The sequence below is a fragment of the Cyanistes caeruleus genome, chromosome 11, assembly GCF_971803275.1.
Source record: "Cyanistes caeruleus chromosome 11, bCyaCae1.hap1.1, whole genome shotgun sequence".
NCBI classification, from domain to species: Eukaryota; Metazoa; Chordata; class Aves; order Passeriformes; family Paridae; genus Cyanistes; species Cyanistes caeruleus.
Genome location: NC_141711.1, coordinates 7045412 through 7064090, shown reverse-complemented (window position 1 = coordinate 7064090; position 18679 = coordinate 7045412). Strand labels below are relative to the sequence as shown.

At 42.5% G+C, this 18679-nt stretch overlaps 1 protein-coding gene and 1 long non-coding RNA gene across 7 annotated transcripts in view; both read left to right on the top strand.

Moving 5' to 3' along the window:
- Nucleotides 1-18679, top strand: part of SYNPR (synaptoporin) — a 98136-nt gene that overhangs the window by 26815 nt on the left and 52642 nt on the right. Inside the window, exon 1 of one of the 6 annotated variants that reach the window (XM_086845927.1) lies at nt 14591-14711. The exons of the other annotated variants lie outside the window; for them this stretch is intronic. The gene's annotated coding sequence lies outside the window, so the exon portion shown is untranslated. Of the gene's footprint in view, nt 1-14590; nt 14712-18679 lie in introns of those variants that run through there. 6 annotated transcript variants of the gene reach the window in all.
- LOC111935001 (uncharacterized) lies at nt 6840-12102 on the top strand. Its single transcript, XR_002867554.2, has 5 exons — nt 6840-6986; nt 9711-9849; nt 10229-10410; nt 10850-10936; nt 12005-12102. It is a non-coding gene; the product is annotated as an uncharacterized LOC111935001 (long non-coding RNA).

Genomic DNA, 18679 nt, shown 5'->3' with positions numbered 1-18679 from the left:
AACAAAAGGTATTTGACTGCTGCTTATGACTCCATGGTAAATGGAACAGATGCAGGTGGGTTTTCATTTTAGTGTTGTGTGCTAAGCTTCAGCCTTCAGAAGAAACGGTGCCGTCCAAACGTTTTTGCATTCTGTATTTTGCCATTTTACTCTCAGCAAAAACTTGTCTTCTCCATGTCATTCTCTCACAGATAACTCATTGCTTGACATTTTCCCAGCAATATTTCTAAGGAAATGTTTTGTCCCCAGTAGCATAAACACTGTGAACTAGGATTTATGGGTTGTAAATCAAGGTCTGGTATGCTCTATTGAGAATAACATTTTGCTTTAAATAAAAGCTTGGTGTCCCCATGTCAGGTGACTACAGCATCCTGCCCTCTGCACCACAGGAATTGTCTTGGAATGAGTGTGATGAATTGACTGTTTGGAACTCAGCCTCTGTGTGTGCAGTTGTTTTATGGGTGCTTGGGTGACTCCCTAATACTCATGCAATGTAAATCAAATTCTCTCGCTGGCTGAATGGTACCTTGAATGTAGACAGTAACAGAATTTGTCTTCTTAGAATCTGCCTTGTTTATTAGCATAAACTGACTGTTAAAATGAATTGTTTGCATGGATATAGAAAAATTTGACAATTGATCAGTTTAAGACAAGTAAACATTGATTTTGTGTAAATCTAGTACATGTTTTGCAATTATAAAGCAATACAGAGTTGGCTAAAAAGAAACTGTCTTTAATGTGTGTGTTTGCCTTAGCCATACTGAGAAATAAAATCTTACTATTGCCCTCCTTCAGTATAAGATACATCTATATATTGATCCAGTGGCTGACATCCCTGCCCATGGACGGGGGGTTGGAACTAAAATATCTTTAAAGTGCCTTTCAACCCAAGCCATTCTGTGATAGATTATATATTTTTTAAGTATATGTAGGAAGAACATATATGCATTTCCTCATGCAGGTGCATGTACACATACAGAAATTAAGTAGAGAGCGCATGTGTAGGAATGACTTTGAAGTGTCTGGTTTGAAGTGTCAGCTCTGAGTTTGACATCTGAACCAAACCTTAATGTCACAAGATTTCACTCTGCTGTTGGTGTGTGGATGTGCCAATAGTAGGCTGTATTAGATGAGGCTGGATTAAGTCTCCTCAGTGCTGTACAGGTCATGAGCAATATGGTTTGGCTTTGATTGCCCTCCATGCCTCACTATTCACTTTTCTTTTTTGCCATGATGCTTCCTTGCATCCTTAAGAGTCAGCTGTGAGTGGGAATCTTCAAGGCCTTTTCTGACCTGGCTATAGAGTGAGCCCTCTATTTGGGATCATGCATCATGGACATGTGCAGACATCCCAGCACTGCTGTCATGATGTGTGTGATCCCTGAAGTTCTGTATTTAAAGCTTGGGTAGCCCAGGGAAGCTGAGCAGTAGGTTTTACATCCATCTCTGCCTTGCATCCCTGCATTTTGTGTACAAAAGCAGCATTACCTCTGTGGACTGTTTCTGCAACACAAAGTGGTGCTGAACTCTTATACTGGGGGTCCTGGGGGTGTGTGGAGCCACACAGTACTCCAGGGCCATTTGCAGATGTGGAGAGGTGCCTCAGCGCCTTGCTCAGGGCCCAGATACATTTTCTCTTCTTGTGGTACAAAAATCTCATCACAGAGGATTAGAGTGTTTAGTTCTTCATTGTGTGGTTGAACCAGTTAAGCTGCACTTGGTTTTTCCACGTGCCCAGATATCATAATGAATTCATCCTGCCCTACAGCATATGCACGTTCTGCTGAGAATTAGATTCATGTTTTTAAGTTTCTGGGAAAAAAATCCAAGTAAACAGAGTTGAGCAATTGGTCTGGATTAATGGGGACCAACTCTATTAGCCTAATACAACACTAATCTGATTCCAAACTGTTAACATATTAAAGCTGCTTAATTATGTGTTTGTTTGACACAATGTGGTAATCCTGTATGATTTAGGGTATATTGTCACAGCTATTGACTTGCAGTGCCTCACCATTGATAAAAACACAATTAAAACCTGTTAGTGTGAGTTAGTGCCTAACTTCACCCTTTGCTGTATTGAAATGTGGCTTGTTTTAAGGGCTGCCAAGCGTCCTCCCTGCTTTATAGAAATAGTCACCACCTCTGTTTCATGCATGAAAGCAAGGAGCTGGAAAGGCTGGCGTTTGCTTTTGCAAGGAATGGGTGACTGAACTGGGAATTTAATCCAAGGATCCTGAGAAGGAGGTCTGGAATTACTTCTAGATTAAGCCAGTAGGTTAAGGGATAAGAGCATATAGTACTTGGATGTATTTGGGCAGTTTTCTGGTGTTGTGCAGTATTTTCTCTCTGGTCTGGATGCAGCCATGTTCCAAAAAGTGAAAAGCTTCCTCACATCTGTTCACTGTGAAGAGTGGGATAATGAGATGCAAAATCAAGGCAGAGCACAAGCCCTCTTTGCTTGTTTGAGCCAGGCACTGTCAGAGGAGGAGATGCCTTCCCAGGAAAAATGGCTCAGCCCTTGCTGAGGTTCCCTGTGCAAAGGGCCTGATCCTGGGCTTGTGCAGAAGCAGCTGCCCTGGTCCATGGTGGGAGCAGGACCAAACCTGGGACATTTCTGCCTCACTCACTGTGCATTCCTGTGATGTTTTACATTTTTCACAGCAGAATCCTTGTGCAGAATACAGCATCTGTGTGACTCTGCAGAGAACCAGAGAGAGGGGAGAGATTAGTGACTCCTGGTGTTAAATGATCTGAACACACCAAGGTCACTTACCATCGAAGATCTCACTAGAACTGTTCATGTGCCTGTCCTAAAACCACAGGTAGCACCTCTGCTTTTCAGACTGTGAAAATCTCTCCTGTCCCAGATTATAAATCCTTTTTGCCATTTTGTACAATACTCTTGAGATTTTCATTGCTCTTAAGTAAGGTTGGTCTGCAAATTTTACATAGCATCATTGAAATCAATACAGATTTGAGGCATTTTTACTTAAAACTTTCCTTTGAATTGAAACTTTTCAGATTTTTAAATGCAATTGAAAATCTTGAAGCCTTGGTATGAAGATTTTAACTTAAATGTGATATGGGGCTTTGGTGGCTATCCAAAGTGAAAATATTCCTGATATGGATGCCATGTAAAGTCATGCCTTAAAAGCAGAGTAAAACATTTCTGGTTTTGTGTCTGTTTCTGAGTTCAGCATCTGCAAGGCCTAATTTGGAAAAAAAACCCAAACAAACTGACAAATTCCAGGGATTAATTGATATGAAGATAAGGACAGTATCCTCTTTGACCCTAATGGATAGTGTGTGCTGTGATGGTGCCTTCAGTTGACATTATAGTGACAATCTGAAAGAATACAATGATATGAGGACCTGCCAGATGGATGCTGTGAGTTCTGAGGTGTTTGACAAGGCTCTGACATTGGGATGGATAATCAGAGGGATAGAGAAGAGGAACAGAAAGTTCTGATTTTCATATGATTCTGAAGGTTTCAAGGCCACTAATTTTTTTTCACTCAGCAGGGCTTTGCTTGCTTCAACCGAAGGACCTGGGGCTTATTGACCAGTAAGGAAGGTTTGTTCCCAGTTAGAGACGTTTGCAAGCATGGCAGCTCAAATCAGAATAAATTGAGATTTTTGAGTCCCTCCGGGAGTGTCTCTCATATGCTGAGGCAGTGTCCAGATGCTGCAAGAATATTTCCTCATTGATCATCTTCAAAGTGTGGCAATGTCTGTAGGCACAGAGTATAGTGGCAGCATTCCCATGCTGGGTGCTGGTTTTGTGTATCCCTGCTCTAAGCATGACATTTCACTGGGAGCCTCAGATAGATTATCTCCTGTGATAACATTTTTTTTTTAAAAAAGTTCCATAACTGATGAAGAGGTATTTGTAACTCATGTTTTCTCTCTAGTTCTTAAATTGACTGTTAAATATCATGCATGTACATAAAGATATGAGACTGGAAAGATGATAGTCCCCATCTGAATAAGTTTTCTTTCTGTTGCTCCCACTTTTTGGGCAGCACCATTAGCTCAGACATTAGGGTAAGTAATGGTGCTTTTTACAGTTGTCACTTACCTTTTTCCAAGATACTCTAACCTTCATATCTTATACCTTGTTTTACACATCTGGGAGCTAACTGCTCTTCAGCTGGAATTGTGGGGTTGACCCAGACTGTTTTCCCTGTGGAAATTTAGACCATAAGTGCTCAGTGGGTTGCTTTTTGGTAGCAAAGCAAATATTGGAATAGTAGGTTTCCCTATGGGCTGGGGCAGGCTTGGGTCTCCTCGTTCAGAGACAGCACATGGCACCCTCAAACCCCTACATCCCTCATGGGAACAGGATTTAAACTTCCCAGTTGGGTTGGGCTCTGTTTTTCTGTAAGGTGCCAGGCTGTGGGGCTGACTGTAAACACAGGGAGTTACCACAGGGAGAGACACCTGAACGGGAACAAGCAGCGTGCGGATTTGGAGGAGAAAGTGCCGGTCTTTTCTGGTTATTCGGATAGTCCCCGTGAGTGGTAAACAGGCTGATTGAGCCGCATTTTGGGACCAGATCTGCGTTGATCAAGAAGTTGGTGACACCTGGTGGCGGGCGCTGGCCAAACCCGGGCTCTGCCGCCTGACCCAGATTCAGTCCCTGGCCTTTGAATGAGCTGCTGCAGAATTAATGCTGTTTTCTGACAAGGGAAAAATGCTCCACGTGAGAGTTACTGTTTTCCGAGGTTTTGCAGGGATAAAACCGGTTTGAGGTAGTTGTGAGCAGCGGCAGGAGCATCCCAGCTCTGCCGTGGCTCTGTGTCTGCACAGGCAGGATCATGGCCCTGACACCATCTGTGGCTTCGCCTTGCTGCTTGAATTGACCAGATCCCCTCTGCTCACATCACCTGGAGTGTATAGTCTGTGAAGGATGGGAAATTTTGGGAAGAACAGACTATTAAAGAGGTCAAGTACAACTGGCTTCTTATCTGGTATACTGTGGAGAAAATATATACCATTTCCATGTATCAAAATTCTGAAGTTTTATATCACTGGTGAGTATGTGGATCATTTTGCATGGGCAACCAATTAAAAATGATACAATAACATGTTTGCATTAATCCATACCTACTGTACTTGCCAGAGTCTTAACTTGGAAGACAACCTTTGCCTGGTTAGGGGATTTTTGGAGTCACTGACCCTTTTTGTTGAAAGGACCCTCCCTGCAGCCAGCTGGAGCCTGCCAGGATGGGGCACATCTGGAGCAGTGGTTTGGGATGTGCAGCCGCCGCTGTTCAGGGTGGTGTTCACCCCTGCAGAGCCAAAGAGTGACTCAGCCAGGCTGCAGTTGGGATCCTTGTGCATCTCAAAGGGTAAAATGTACAGTCCCAAAACTCTGTAAAATGAAAACCAATTAAAAGATCCTTGAAGATTTCTTTAAAGTGACTTTTCATCCTTTAAAGTCACATCTCCTGAAGTGTAGCAGCATTATATCAGAGAAATTACATGAAAGGGTTCTTGGGAAGGTAATGTTGCTGCTATCTTTCCCCAGTGATGGCTTTATTGCAAGAGATGAACTATAAAACATATTTCTTGGACAGCCTAAGATTCCAGTATTTTAAAATCAGAGAAATAGAGACTTTTCCAAAATCCTGTCAGTTCAGTTGTACTAAGATGTCTTTTCAGACATAGTTTAATATTTTGGAAGACTTTTTATGCTCAGTTTAATTAGTTTCCTCCAATTGAATTTGGATTTTGCTTGTTGACTAAGTGATTCTTCCCCAAACTGCCTGAGGCATCAAGTTGATCTTGACAGAAATGCTGAAGTAAACATTATTATTTGGTAACTGTGACTGTTCAGAGCTGCACCACTGGTGCCAAACTGTTACTCACTATGACAGCTCATTATCTCCCTGATTCCCAATTCTCTACATATCTTTTTGTTTATTCTGGTGGGCTGAAAATAGATGTGTGTCCATTTTTGTGTGTATTGTTGTTTTCTGTACAGCAGTGAAACCACATTTATTAAGTGTACAACATCTTGTGTAGTTCTAGTGGTGCTGAGGCCAGTGGGGAGGCATGCCCTGGTATAAGCTTGTTTTGTGAAGTCCGGGGTATTATTTATATTTCTATCTATGTATAAAACCATAAGGCATAGGCTTTTATTTTATTTTTTTTACATATATACACATTTATAATAGTGTTTGAGCAGCTCAGCCTGTGCACGGATGAAGATGACCACTGTCAGTCTTGACTCAGTCAAGGTCAAGTCTGTGTTTACCTGCCAGAGTAAATAAAGAGCATTCCTGATCTAAACACTTAGAGATGTCTTTTGGAGGTCATCTGGCTTCTGGACAGTAACATTTTCCACTCTAGGTGACTTCTTTAATAACCCTGGCCAAGTGTATCTGCTGTAATCCATGGGCCATTGTTGGAATTGCTGTAAATTGTTCAGAACTGTTCTGAATCTCTATTAGAGGTTTCTTTTTAATGCTTCATCTCAATAAAGGTGAAAACACTAAGCACTGCAACTTGTTAGCACTGCAGCTTGCTTCTATACTGTATTATTCAGATGGAATATGAAGATCTGTAAGCCCATGTTTAATTGGTAGTTTGTCCCAGTTTTAGTTTGGAAGATGGCCTTTCAGGCATGCACACCAGGAAGATGAACAGAGTGAGAACTGTTACTTCCTTTTCTGGTTTGTGTTTCACTGCTGCAGCCTGGGTCACCTTGGCAATTGATCTTATTTTGAATGGGAGTTTCCTGATTTTGCCCAGGTAGCTGTATCCATGCTGGTTCCAATAAATCTTAACAAAAGCAAACTAAAAAGTGTTAGTTCTTTTTCCTTACATACTAGGGGGAGCAGTGATGGAATCATAATTGCAGAGACTTCTCCAGATCAAGTGATTGTGCCACGTGGAGGACTCCAAATACAAGATGATGTATTTTTCATGAAACGTCTCTCAGCTTGAACAGCTCGTGCAGCATCACCAGGTTGATAAAAGTCAGTATTTTAATTACTTTAAAAATATTTTTAAGGAAAGATGTTGCATTTTTGTCTGTGACCTGGGACAGTTTTGATTCTGGTCTTTTAACCAAGCAAGTAGCTATTTTTATGTTTAAGCAGAGTCTGTAATCTGCATTACACAGATCAACAGATTATGGCATATTTGGAAAAAGAACTAAAGCAAACAAATTGAAAACCAGATATCTGACCTTATCTAAGCAAAAAAACTGCCTTGCCACCCTCATGAGAAATAGAGACAGAGCCCTGGAAGGCTGCAGGTCTCGCTGCAGATGTGGGTTAGAACCCACTTCAGAAAACTACCGATTGTGGCAGGTGCTGCAAAATGCCACTGCAGGGAAAGGATGTCCTGCTCTCAGGGCATCCAAATATCTCTGCCCTGAGCAGACTGCAGATGCAACAGGTTGCACTTGTCTACCAAGCCTTGTTCAAAGGGATTCTGCCCTTGCAAGGCACTGGACTGAGAAGCTCCACTAACATGATCTGCCTGGGTCTCAAGCCCTTACGGTGATGTCTTTTGAAGCAGTAATGTGATTTAGTCAGATAGGAAACATTATTAATCTCAAAGCTCCAAGATGACAAATGCATACAGTTGAATGTGTTACAGATGTGTGTGGTGGTGTATTAGGGCCTTGGAAAGCTTCCAAACAACTTTGGTGCTGGTTGTCCTGCACTACACAAGCTTGTGACAGAACCCTGCTTTCCCTGCATACCTTGGAGTGGGAATGGCAGGGAAGGTTCAAGGGATTGTCTGCAGATTGTTAAGAAACTTATCTGCTTCTCCTTAATTCTGTTTTGTTTATGTTTATTTGCAATAAATTTCACCAGTGAAGAAAACAATGAATAATTTTATGAAAATACTGACAGTTATTCCAGTCCAGAATATTTTTTCCTAAATCTAATTTTCTCAGAAGTACTGGCTTTTTTCTTCAGTGAGCTGGAGTCATTATATTCTGTATGTATCCATTGTCATAAAAATGCTGACAAAAGAATTTGCCAAAATAGCATTTGCTTGCATAAATTTAGTATATCAAAACTTACTTGTGATGAAGTTGAATACAAGGAAAAGCTATTTGCTACGATGAGCACTGGCCCCCATTTGCTGTGCCATCAGCTCCAGTATCAGAGACAACTAAAGGTATTCCTGTGCATGGATTAGTGGATATTTATGTGTACTGTATGTCAGGAGTGGTATTTAATGATATTTTAAATAGTGTGGAAGGGGCCTGTGTTGCTGCAGTGAAAAACTGAGATGCTGAAGGAGAAGGTGAAGATGCTGAAGGTCTGACTGCCACTCACCTCTCTTCTGGGATACTCCTGCCTGCTGGAATTAAACTCCTGTGCTTGGCAGCATCTGTGTAGTCATAAGGATTTTAGAAAAAAATAGATTTTGCATAGTTTTGTCTTGTAATATCCAAAATGTGGCAAATGGCTCAGTCCCCATGCCTTTGCCTGTTCACCTACTTGCCACAGTTTATTTGCCCGTCCCCAATGCACATGCTGTCCATGGTGTAAGAACATGGAAAAGGAAAAAAAAACCAGCAAAAAACCCCAAAACCCAAACTAAACAAACAAAACAAAAGCCAGGAAAGAAATATGGGGAAGTTTAAAGGCTCAGCCTTATATTGAATGTGCACAGCTCTCAGACTCATTTAAGTCCACTTGATCCTCTCACAAGGGGAGCTGTGCATGGGGGATAATTCCATATGAAGAGAATTTATGTTTATCTGGAGAACTTCAACCACCCTGATAATTAAAAGCAGGTATGAGGGGTTCAATGCAGACTTTCACAGGTGAATGAGGAGGCAACCAGGTCTTATTTAGCAGCAAGGACTGATGGAAAATGAGCAACTGTGGGTAAAAAGCAGGATTGTGTCCAGCCATTCCACAACACATGTATATATTTGATCATGCTTGAAGGCTGGCCCAGAGGGGGCTGTCTTCATGGATGGAGAGTACAAAAGGAACAAATATTTCTTTCCCTGATGCAGCCCTGATCCAATGCTGCTTTCTCAGAGAAATGCTGTAATAGGCTGAGCTCAGCTGCTGGAATGGCTGCTGTTGCTGCTTGCGAGATAGGCATAGGTTAGAGAAAGTCAAACTCTTCTAAACTGGCTCAGCCCCAGCATGGTTCACAGCTTTGAGGGTGCTGATGTCCTGGGCAGAGCATGCAGGGAATGCCTTTTCCTAAGAGCTGCTCATCTTGGAAATGCCTGAGAAGAATCAGGTGTATGTAATCAGGTGTACAGGCAGCATAGATGGAAGCTGGAGGATAACTCTGGAGTGGGATTGACACAAGGAATGTTTGCTGAGAGCTCTTTAATGAACTTCATTGTCTGTCCTTCATGGGCTCTGCGGTGACTGCAGCTTTGTAACTCACTTAGGAGACTTCCCTTGCTTTTAATAGACTGATTTTCTGTGCTCCTTGGTGTTCCAAGCTATTCTATTACTCAGTTGTCTTCATTGCCAGGGGAACGATGCAAAATCAGCTGCTGTCAAGAGGTGAACAGTGACATCTCTGGGCACAGAAAATTATCCCATGTCAAGCTATCTGTGTGCACCAAAAGCACCTCATGCTACACACATTGTGAGAGTCAGAAAAGTCAGGAGAGAGTTTAAGAAGCTACTTAAGAAGCCCCATCTGGAGTCCATCACAAAGAAAGTATCATTCTGGTGTTCCTCATTTTGTGTTCCTTTTCCCAGCAGGTAAAAGGGGGTGTGGGCAGGGATGGTACAGCATGCCTATGGTCTGGCAGGTAGCATGACACCATCTGCATCCCAGCTGCCACAGCTTTGCTCTGTAAAACGTTCTGCACTGTTTCATCTTCCTGGGCTTTTCATGGTAAGTGCCTCTGTGCATTGCCAGCTTTCCATGGCTCAGCTGGCAAAGCAGTACCTGGGGAGATGGTCCCTGAAGTCAGACTGCTGCTGCAGAAGTCCTGTTTGTAATCCCACACTCATACCTTGAGAAACTAGTCCCTAGATATTCTATATCGATTCAGGTTAAGGGAATTGTAATTGAAAATATTTTTCCTTGTTACCCATGTTTTACATTGTCCTGTTTAGTTTCATTTCAGTCTTCATAGTTATTAAAAGCATTTTAGCCTGTTTTCTCAGTGAGTGCACAAATGGTGGTCCCTTACAGAAGAATTTAAAGCAGAGTATATCTTTTCTGTTCCATGTTTGTTTAAGCAACTGTGACAAACTCCCTGGCTTTACAGGTGCATTCATTTCTTTCCTGGAGTGCATCAAATGACTTTCCTTCTCACTGCTGATCATCAGAAAACTCATTCCTCTCCCAAGTGCTACACTTCTTACCTTGCCTGTGAATCCTGCTGTTGCTGTCTGGCACCTGTGGCTGATACTGGCTGAGGAGGTGTTAAGCTGAGCAGCCACCCCAGAGGTGAGGTGTGGCTTTGTGACACACTTCAGTCTTCAATTCATATGCTGCCCAGATACATACACAAAATAATGTGCTTGATAACAAATTCTGATTTATGAAAGTAGAACTAAACTGCAGACTGAAAAATTGGCAAAGTAATACAGCAATTGTAAAATATTTATTTTGCTTGATATCACAAGTAGCCTTTAGTTCTTCCCTTTGGGTCAAGCTGGAAACTCTATGCCTTACTTTAAGATGAAGTTTCTTGCTTGTATTTTCTAGAGGTTGCAGCACCTACCTTCTTCCATATGGAAAAGGAAATTACCTGGGCAGGAAAAAAAGCCATGTCCTGCATCACTGCAGACAAGAATGTAGCACCTGTACCTATTTCAGAGTTTTTCCTGCATTTGTATACTGAACAGTCCTGGTTTCTCACTCTTTCTCCTCCCCTTTTCTTAAGTGGCACAGGTCATTTCTGAGAGGGAATAGAGGGCATTGAGGTGGAACGTTGGGCAGACCCCATTTACCCTGTGGAAGACGCTCTTGGGTGAGTGCTTAGTGCTGTGCCATGACTGTAGTATTCCTCTCCAGGTTCCTGCACATTGCTGTGATAGTGCAGAGCAGCATGAAGCATTTGTGTGACATTTATGAGAGGAGACAAATTCCTCTTGACCTGGAGTGATGCATTTCACAGACACAGAGGAGTGTTTTCTTGATTAGGTACACTTAATTTTCTTGTATGGATGTACACTGTCAAGGCATTTCTTCCAGCTTTCCTTTGATAGGGAAGATCTGTTGATGATGCTGGACTGCCGCTGAGAAATCTGGGCTCAGTTCTTGGCTGGGTCACAGACTTTATGAGATGCTGGCAAGCAGTTCCTTCTTGTGCCTTGGCTGTGAATGAGAAGATCTTTTGTTCTTCTATTGGGAGCTCAAGGCTTTTCCTTTTAATAATGAACTAGCCTCAATGCTATGATGTAAATAAGGCTTTCTTTTGCATATTTCTGTGCAGTAGTTTGATGCCTTAAGGAACTTGTAAATGAAGCAACACACACTTTCAGATAATATTTGTATAGGAGGTAATATAAAGGTTGATCTTTATTGGAGGCCTCCAGGGACAGGTATGGAAAATATCCACAAAAGCCCACTCACACAGGGTGAATACAGTTTCTATAAATTTAGCAAATTAGCATAATTGACAAGAATTCCCAATTAGAAGCACAGGTGATGAGGTAATTCCCCCTTCTGGTTCAACCCTTTTCTGGAGCCCCCACCATGGTAATGGCTCTATTTTGTTCATGAAGAAGTGTCTCAAAGAGCTGTTCTCAACCTTGGTAGCCAGGGAGAACCAAGATAGGATAGGGGCCCTTGGAATGTGTTTTGTCTTTCTGCCTAAGGAAAGAGCATTAAAAACTACTGGGAAAAGTATCCAGTAGTACCATAATACACCACAAATATATGTGTAAAGAATACAGAGAATAGATAAAAGAAAAAGGCAAAAATCAGCACAGTATGAGTTTGATCCATCAGTTCCAATTATCTCCAGATTTTTTGTTCTTTTTTCCTATGAGCAACATTATCCTCTCTCACATTTTCATTCTCCTTTGTCTAACAGTGATGAAGAAGAGATACACATGTTGATAAAGTACTTTAAGGGTAAGATGTGGTGAAGAGTTTATCTGTTGCAAGTCTCTTCTCTTATAATCCTGAAAGGTTAGTTGGAGCACTAAAAGAACTCTCTCTGAATGATATTGGGTGGAGTGTTCAGCTCATAAATATTTGTGTTTCATTACCATATCAATGAAAATCTGGAAGGCTGTTATACCCTGTTGGTTTTGTCCTCACTGACTGTAAAATTTTAATTGGTTTTACTTCTGGTGCTTGTTAACCCAAATGTAATGTTGAGTTCCAGGGGAGAAGAAATCCCTTCCAAAATTTTGGAAGTAATTGTTTAAATAGAGGCATGTTTTTTGTGATTAATTTTTTTCAAGACAAACTGTGTTCTGCTCTTTGCAGGGGAAAAGCCTTCCACTCCCTTTATCCATATCCTTAATTCAGCCAATGTGTTTACAAGGATTGAGCATTACAATCAAAGCACCATCAGGACTCAGCTGTAACTTTGCCTACAGTAACAAGATTGCTAAATAACTGTTGTGTTATTTGTGCTGTAAGCTCTGTGAAAGTGGCAGACTTTGCTCTTTTTTTTTTTAATTCCACCTGCTCCAAAATATGTGCCTTAGCTGACACATCCACCCTGACCTTCCTGTGGGAAGCTAATGCTGGCCCTATCTCCACAAACCCCAAACTGGGACCAGAGTCAAATGAGAATGGGGAGAACAAGGTGGATCTGCAGAAGAAGCAACTGATGAGCAAAAAAATGCTCTGGAGGAGACTGTTGCTCACCACAGGGTCAGCATCATCTAATCTTTCAGTGCTGTGATTATTTCAGAAATCATGTGCCTTATGGATAATGGTCCATTTTCCCCATCACCTCCCAGCACTTAATGCATGTAAAATTGTGGGCAGAGTCCAACTTCCATCTGATTTCTATGCAATTGCTTTTAGTCATTAATCACTGTTGATACTCTGAAAGCTGAGTGAAAGCAATCATTTTAGCACCCTTCAGTATCACTGTCTACAGAGCCTTGTTTAAGCCTGTTTTAAGCATCATCTGCATCAGAGACCCCAAGCTGGATCCTTTTCCTCCCTGCCATGGGAGGGAACACTGGCTGCATCCAGGTTCTGGGAGAGACAGCTTTTATGGGCATGGGAAACATCACATGAAATGGCACCTGTACATCTCCACAGGATCCTCCTGGTTGGCCAGCTATCCAAAATATCATATCAGTGTTCATTAGTGGGTGGCAGCCCTGCCCATGGCAGAGGCCTTGGAGCTGGATGATCCTTAAGGTCCCTGCCAACCCAAACCAGTCTGTGATTCATTCTGTGATTCTATAAATGTCATGTTTAATATGGTAATATGTATAGTCAAATACTATACACACAGAGAGATTTGTCCTTTAACTTGTTTTGAAGACTCTTGTTTACTATTGATTTGTGCCAGCCTTGCTCTTATTTTAAATCCATCCAGGCCTTGGTGTTCTTTGACTTCGATGCTTCATACTCCTCAGATAGCAATTTATGTGTTTCATTTATATCCTCATGACAGGCCTTGTGTTTCACAGTAATAAAAAGGGTGTTTTACACTTAAAATGATTAAATTGTCAGCTTCTGAGCACACACTGAAAAATTGTCTATGTCAATTGTCTATTTATGGTTTTCATGAGAATTTGCATGTGCAAATCAGATGTTTTGTTGCACAATCACATCTGAGTTGTAAATTAATCCAGGCAGATTTGACAGGTATGTTTGTGATAAAGAATTACTAAAATATGCTAAAAACCTGAAGGGTGGCTGAAACTCAGATTTGGTCATTGACATTAAAAGGATGTGATTTTGCAATGCTGCTTAAACCTTCTTTGGCTTAATTTCATTTTATGCAAGGGTGTTAGTATTTTGTGTTTTCCTTGGTAGGGAATTAGTCCTGTTACATGCTTTATATGTTTTCTGACTTTTTACTCATATGTATGTACTGTTTATCACTTTCAATTTTCATAAACTTTATATTTGTTTTTTTCTGATTGATCTGTACTTCAGAGTTAGCATCTATGAAAGAATGAAGTACTTTTTTTCAGGCTGGTCATGAGACTTTGCAGCAGGTGCAGCATTTGGAGATGAAATGTAAATTCAGTGAGCCCAGCACAGTGCTCCAACACCAGTGTACAAGATAGCCAAAGTAGAGGATGGTCGTGTAACTAGAGGAAAAAAATACCTCTAATATTAGTATACTACTATAATTTGTAACTGTGTGAAGAATAGGAACAGTATCCATCTTAGTTCTCTGCCCAGTTGTATTTAAAGACAATAATTGCATGCTAAATCGTTAAGTAGACAGAGTGAAGATATTTTATCTGCAAATCTAAGTGTTGCTCAGGTGTCACACAACCCCAGAGTTGCTCTGCACAGCCTCTTGGAGAGGCTAGTCAGTGTCCAGGGAAGGAGAAAGGAATGGGCTGAAGAAGAACCCAGACACACCTGGGGTGCACTTGGATTTGTGAGCATGGACATAATCACCAAGCCCAGCATTCCTGGGGTCTGTGCAGGTGAGCTCAGGTCAACCCAAGTGAAAATTTAAGAGGCCATCATCAATTACAGCTCCAGAATCACATACAGCCATTGCTTTTAAGGGAGGGAGAGGGAGGGACCAGCAGTTTTGACTGAAAAGCTGGTGCAGGTGTGAGCTGAGCAGGTGATGTGCTCAGGTAAGCCAGACCTGCTTGGTCCTTGCTGTTGCTTTCTCTATAATTCCTGTGCAGAGATCTATGGGGCAGGACTGAAAACATGCACAAGGTAAGTCAGTGAGAAAGGGGATCAAGTGATTTTAGGTTTACTAAATTGTCTGTGTAGCCATTGGAAAGAGCTAGGCTGCTCCTTAAGGTAAGGGATGAGGTTGATGCTGAGAAAATACCTGGAGGCATCTGATTTCATGTAAACATCCTTTGGGAAGGTGCAGGAACAGATTCACAAGTTCCCTGGAATGGGACTCTGCAGGAAGGGGAGTTTTGAGGAAGGGTTGGTGCTGGTGAGGACAGGGTGCTTCACAGACTGGAAGGAAGAAGTCTTCTGCAAAGTGGCCAGACTGTGTGTGGGGCTACAGCAAACTGGGAGAGCTGAGTGATGGGCAGGTGAGGTAATCCTTCCTGTCTTGCTCTGTGCTAGTTAGAATCTGGGAAACCATCACTTTTTGGGCTTCATCCTAAGAAAAGAAAAAAAGAAAGATAGTTGGGAAAATGGAGTCAAGAAAGAGACACTAAAAATGAACCGAGGGTAGAGGCTGTGGGGAGAAAACTTGTGGGCTTCAGGCTATTTACTGTGAGGGGTAAAAAAAGAGGTAACTGGGAGGAGGTGAGATCATGTTTGAGTTCTCCTGGGCTGCTGCAGAGAGGAGAGGAAGGGAATGGGCAGTTCTCTTGTATGTGCTGGTTGGCAGGAAAAGATATGCTATTAAGGGATAAACAATTTTAAGGGGCAGATGGAGAAACGCTGAGGTAGATTTGCCCCAGGAAGTTGTGGAGTTGCAGTCACTGGGAGTCAGAAGTTAGATAAACATCTGCCAGAAAAGATAGAGCTGCCTGGCCTCAGCTCTGAGGGTCCTTTCAGCCCTTTTTGCAATGATGACTTCGAAATCAAATTCTGCACAAAAATAAGACAACACATTGCCTTTCCTCTGCGGAGGAGAAGATGCAGGGTGTGCCCAGGAGGAAGAGATGTGGAATGAAGTGGTTGTGGCAAGGGACAAAATGTGACTGAGACCTGAAACCAGTATTATTTCCTTCCTTCTCTTTAAATATTAATAGACTTTTTTTCCACGCTATTAAGATAGCCAACATTATTCTAAGCTGTTGACTAAGCCATTAATGCACTGTGCTCTGAGTTATATTTTGCAGGTACTTTCCTTCCCCTGTCCAGAGATTTTGTTATGAAGTACCCTCACTGGCAGCACAGCTGGGATATGATGCAGTGTGGTACTTCATGAACAAGTTCCTTAGACCCTGAAAGGAGCAGTGACTTCCTGGGGCAAGACTCCTTTGCTTCCTTACTCAACAGTAAACAGGCTTGCAGGATGACTAATCTTGATAATAATAAAGGCAAGCACACTGTGTGCACAGGGGAAATAATAAGAAAAGGACTTATGAGTAGTTTGGAGTGGGATTCTTGGGGCTATAATCCTCATCCAAGGATGCTCTCACTACCAGGACACTGTGGAAAAGTCTGTTGTAGTTAGCAAGTGTGTACCATCCAAAAACCTTTGCATGTAACAGAGTGTCAGTTTTAGGAGTTACAGTCCCTCCCCCGCCTCCTGAGCCAAGTGCAGTGAGCTGAGGTCCAGGAGATGTAGCGATGGCTGTTGGAGGTGCTCTCTGGAATGTAAATCCTGTGGTTCATGGAGTAGATGTGCATTCAGACAGTTCTGTTTGCCCACCTACAGGGCTCTTGGCCTCTGGTCATCTGCTCAGAACAAAAGCTAAAACACTGAATATTTCACCTGCTTGGAAGCACTTGCCATCTGTTGAGATGCTTAGCAGCAAGCCTGGGTGTCAAGCCTTAGCAGCAGCATGTCAGTGTGGTCCATAATTTCTGGTCTCTGTGATCAAAGCTTCCTGATGAGTAAAACCTTTTCATCCACATCAGTGATGGGAGGAGAACAGGCTTTGTTACCCACTCCTGCTGGCAAGGGACCTGTGTTACTTGCATTGCCCTATGTGCCCTGGAGTGCAGAGAGCCAGGGCAGGCCCAGGCTGCTGCTGCCTTGGCAAGAGGCTGTCACTCACCTCCAGCTCTTCAGTCTCAGTAAAGACAGAGCAGGGAACTGCAGGCTCTCTGTTGGCTTGTTAATGCCTGTGCTTGTCACTCTGAGTAGAAATATATGTGATGGCTTTTGTGTATTAAAGGCTTTTGGTGTTGGACAGGACTGTGGAGAATTTAGAAGCAGCCCAGAAGTTGTGGATTTTCCCCCTTGGCTCAGATATGCTGAGAGTAAATAGCTCTGCCCTCTAGTGCCATTTGCCAGACCTGGTAAAGCTGAGCAGTGATCCAGGGAGCACAGAGCATCCCTTGGAGCACACTGACCTGTGCTGGTCCAGGCTGCTCGGGGCATCCCTGCGAGCAGCTGGAACCAGGACAGGAGAATTTTAGCCCCACACCAGGCAGGAAAGCATGGCATGTATTGGCATTCCTGCTGCACAGCATCCCCACGTTCATTTCTGTGTTCTCCCTCAAACAACCCCGCTTAGCCTGATATTTGCTTTCCCATTATGTTTGTTATGCCTTTGGGAGACATGCAGAAGAGCTAAATGATTTCAGCAGCTTTGCTCTTTCAGCCCCATAAATAATGAATTCATCAGGGTGAGAAAACACATGCCCAGACACAAACACATGCAGTGCCCTGCAGAGGAAAGGAAGTAAAGACAGAAGCTTGAGATCTAAATGCAGAGCCCTGTGGCAATAAATGGGAGCTGCTTTTTGGACTGAGATAGTGTCAGGGGGTGAGTATGGAGTTAATTGTCTTAAGAAGAGGCTAAAAACAATTAGAAGTGCAAGTGAGTGCTGGCTGAGATTGGAAGTGATAAGTTGCTACCTGCTTGGCTTTTGGACAGGGCCATTAGTTCGAAGGAGATGTTTGTTTTATCATCTGTAAGCTCTGTCTTCAAGCATCAGATGAAATTATTCGGTTGTGGCTGGCACCCTGCAACATGACAAGGGGTACAAATGCATTGTGAACCACCTGGACAGCCTCAGCTTGATAGGGCAGGATAGTGGGGTTTCAAAGAACCTGCATTTCTAGAAGTTTTGTAGAAGTAAATAAAAAAATAAATGGAACTTCCCAAGTCCCACACTTCGCCTGCTGGGAGTACTGGCAGAGATGGTGTATGTGCAATTAGACACCAGGGAATCCACCCATCCCTCCTCCTCTGCTGGGCTTGTTGTGAACTTCTCAGGCTTGCAAGAGCTCTTTCCTTGCTGATGCTTTGAGTGCTCTTTCCAGGAGAGATAATGTGCAGTGGGAGGTGTGAGCCTGGCTGGTGTGGGGAGCACAGCAGCCCAAAAATCAGATGTCTGCAATCCTGGGCTTCACCAGTACGGTAAATGAAATGCAAGAGGTTCACCTGGGGAGCCTTAGCAATGTTATACTGGCTGGAGATCTTTGTGTTAACTGTTAAATTATTTTCTGGAAAAATTGCAAAGAGAAATACACTGGTTTGCAGTTAGTTTTTCAAACATGAGTACTCCTGGACAGCCAGGGGAGCACATGGGCAGCTCTTGAGTTTAGCAAATGCTGCAACTTCAGTTCCTTGATCCATCTTAGCTTGATTTGCACTGATAAGAACTAGGGCATTTTCATAAAATTTGGTCCTCTACCTATAGCCATATCTAAAAGGTTTTACAGGTCAGCTGCCAAGATTAGGTTATCTTTTGTGGAACTGAAAATTTGTTTGGGGAAGTCTGGACAATTCCATTTGGAGGCACTTTACTGCTCAGCAGGTAACGAGGAGCAAAAAAATTTGTGCACACAGCCTGAAGATACTGAATTTCTGATCTTAACTGGTGCTTAGAGTTCTTACCTTGGCATCAAAACTGTAACTCCTTGACTATTGCATAGATAACCTTCCAATATGCATGCACTGATTAATTTTCTTCCCTTTGATGCTCAGGCCATCTCTGACAACTC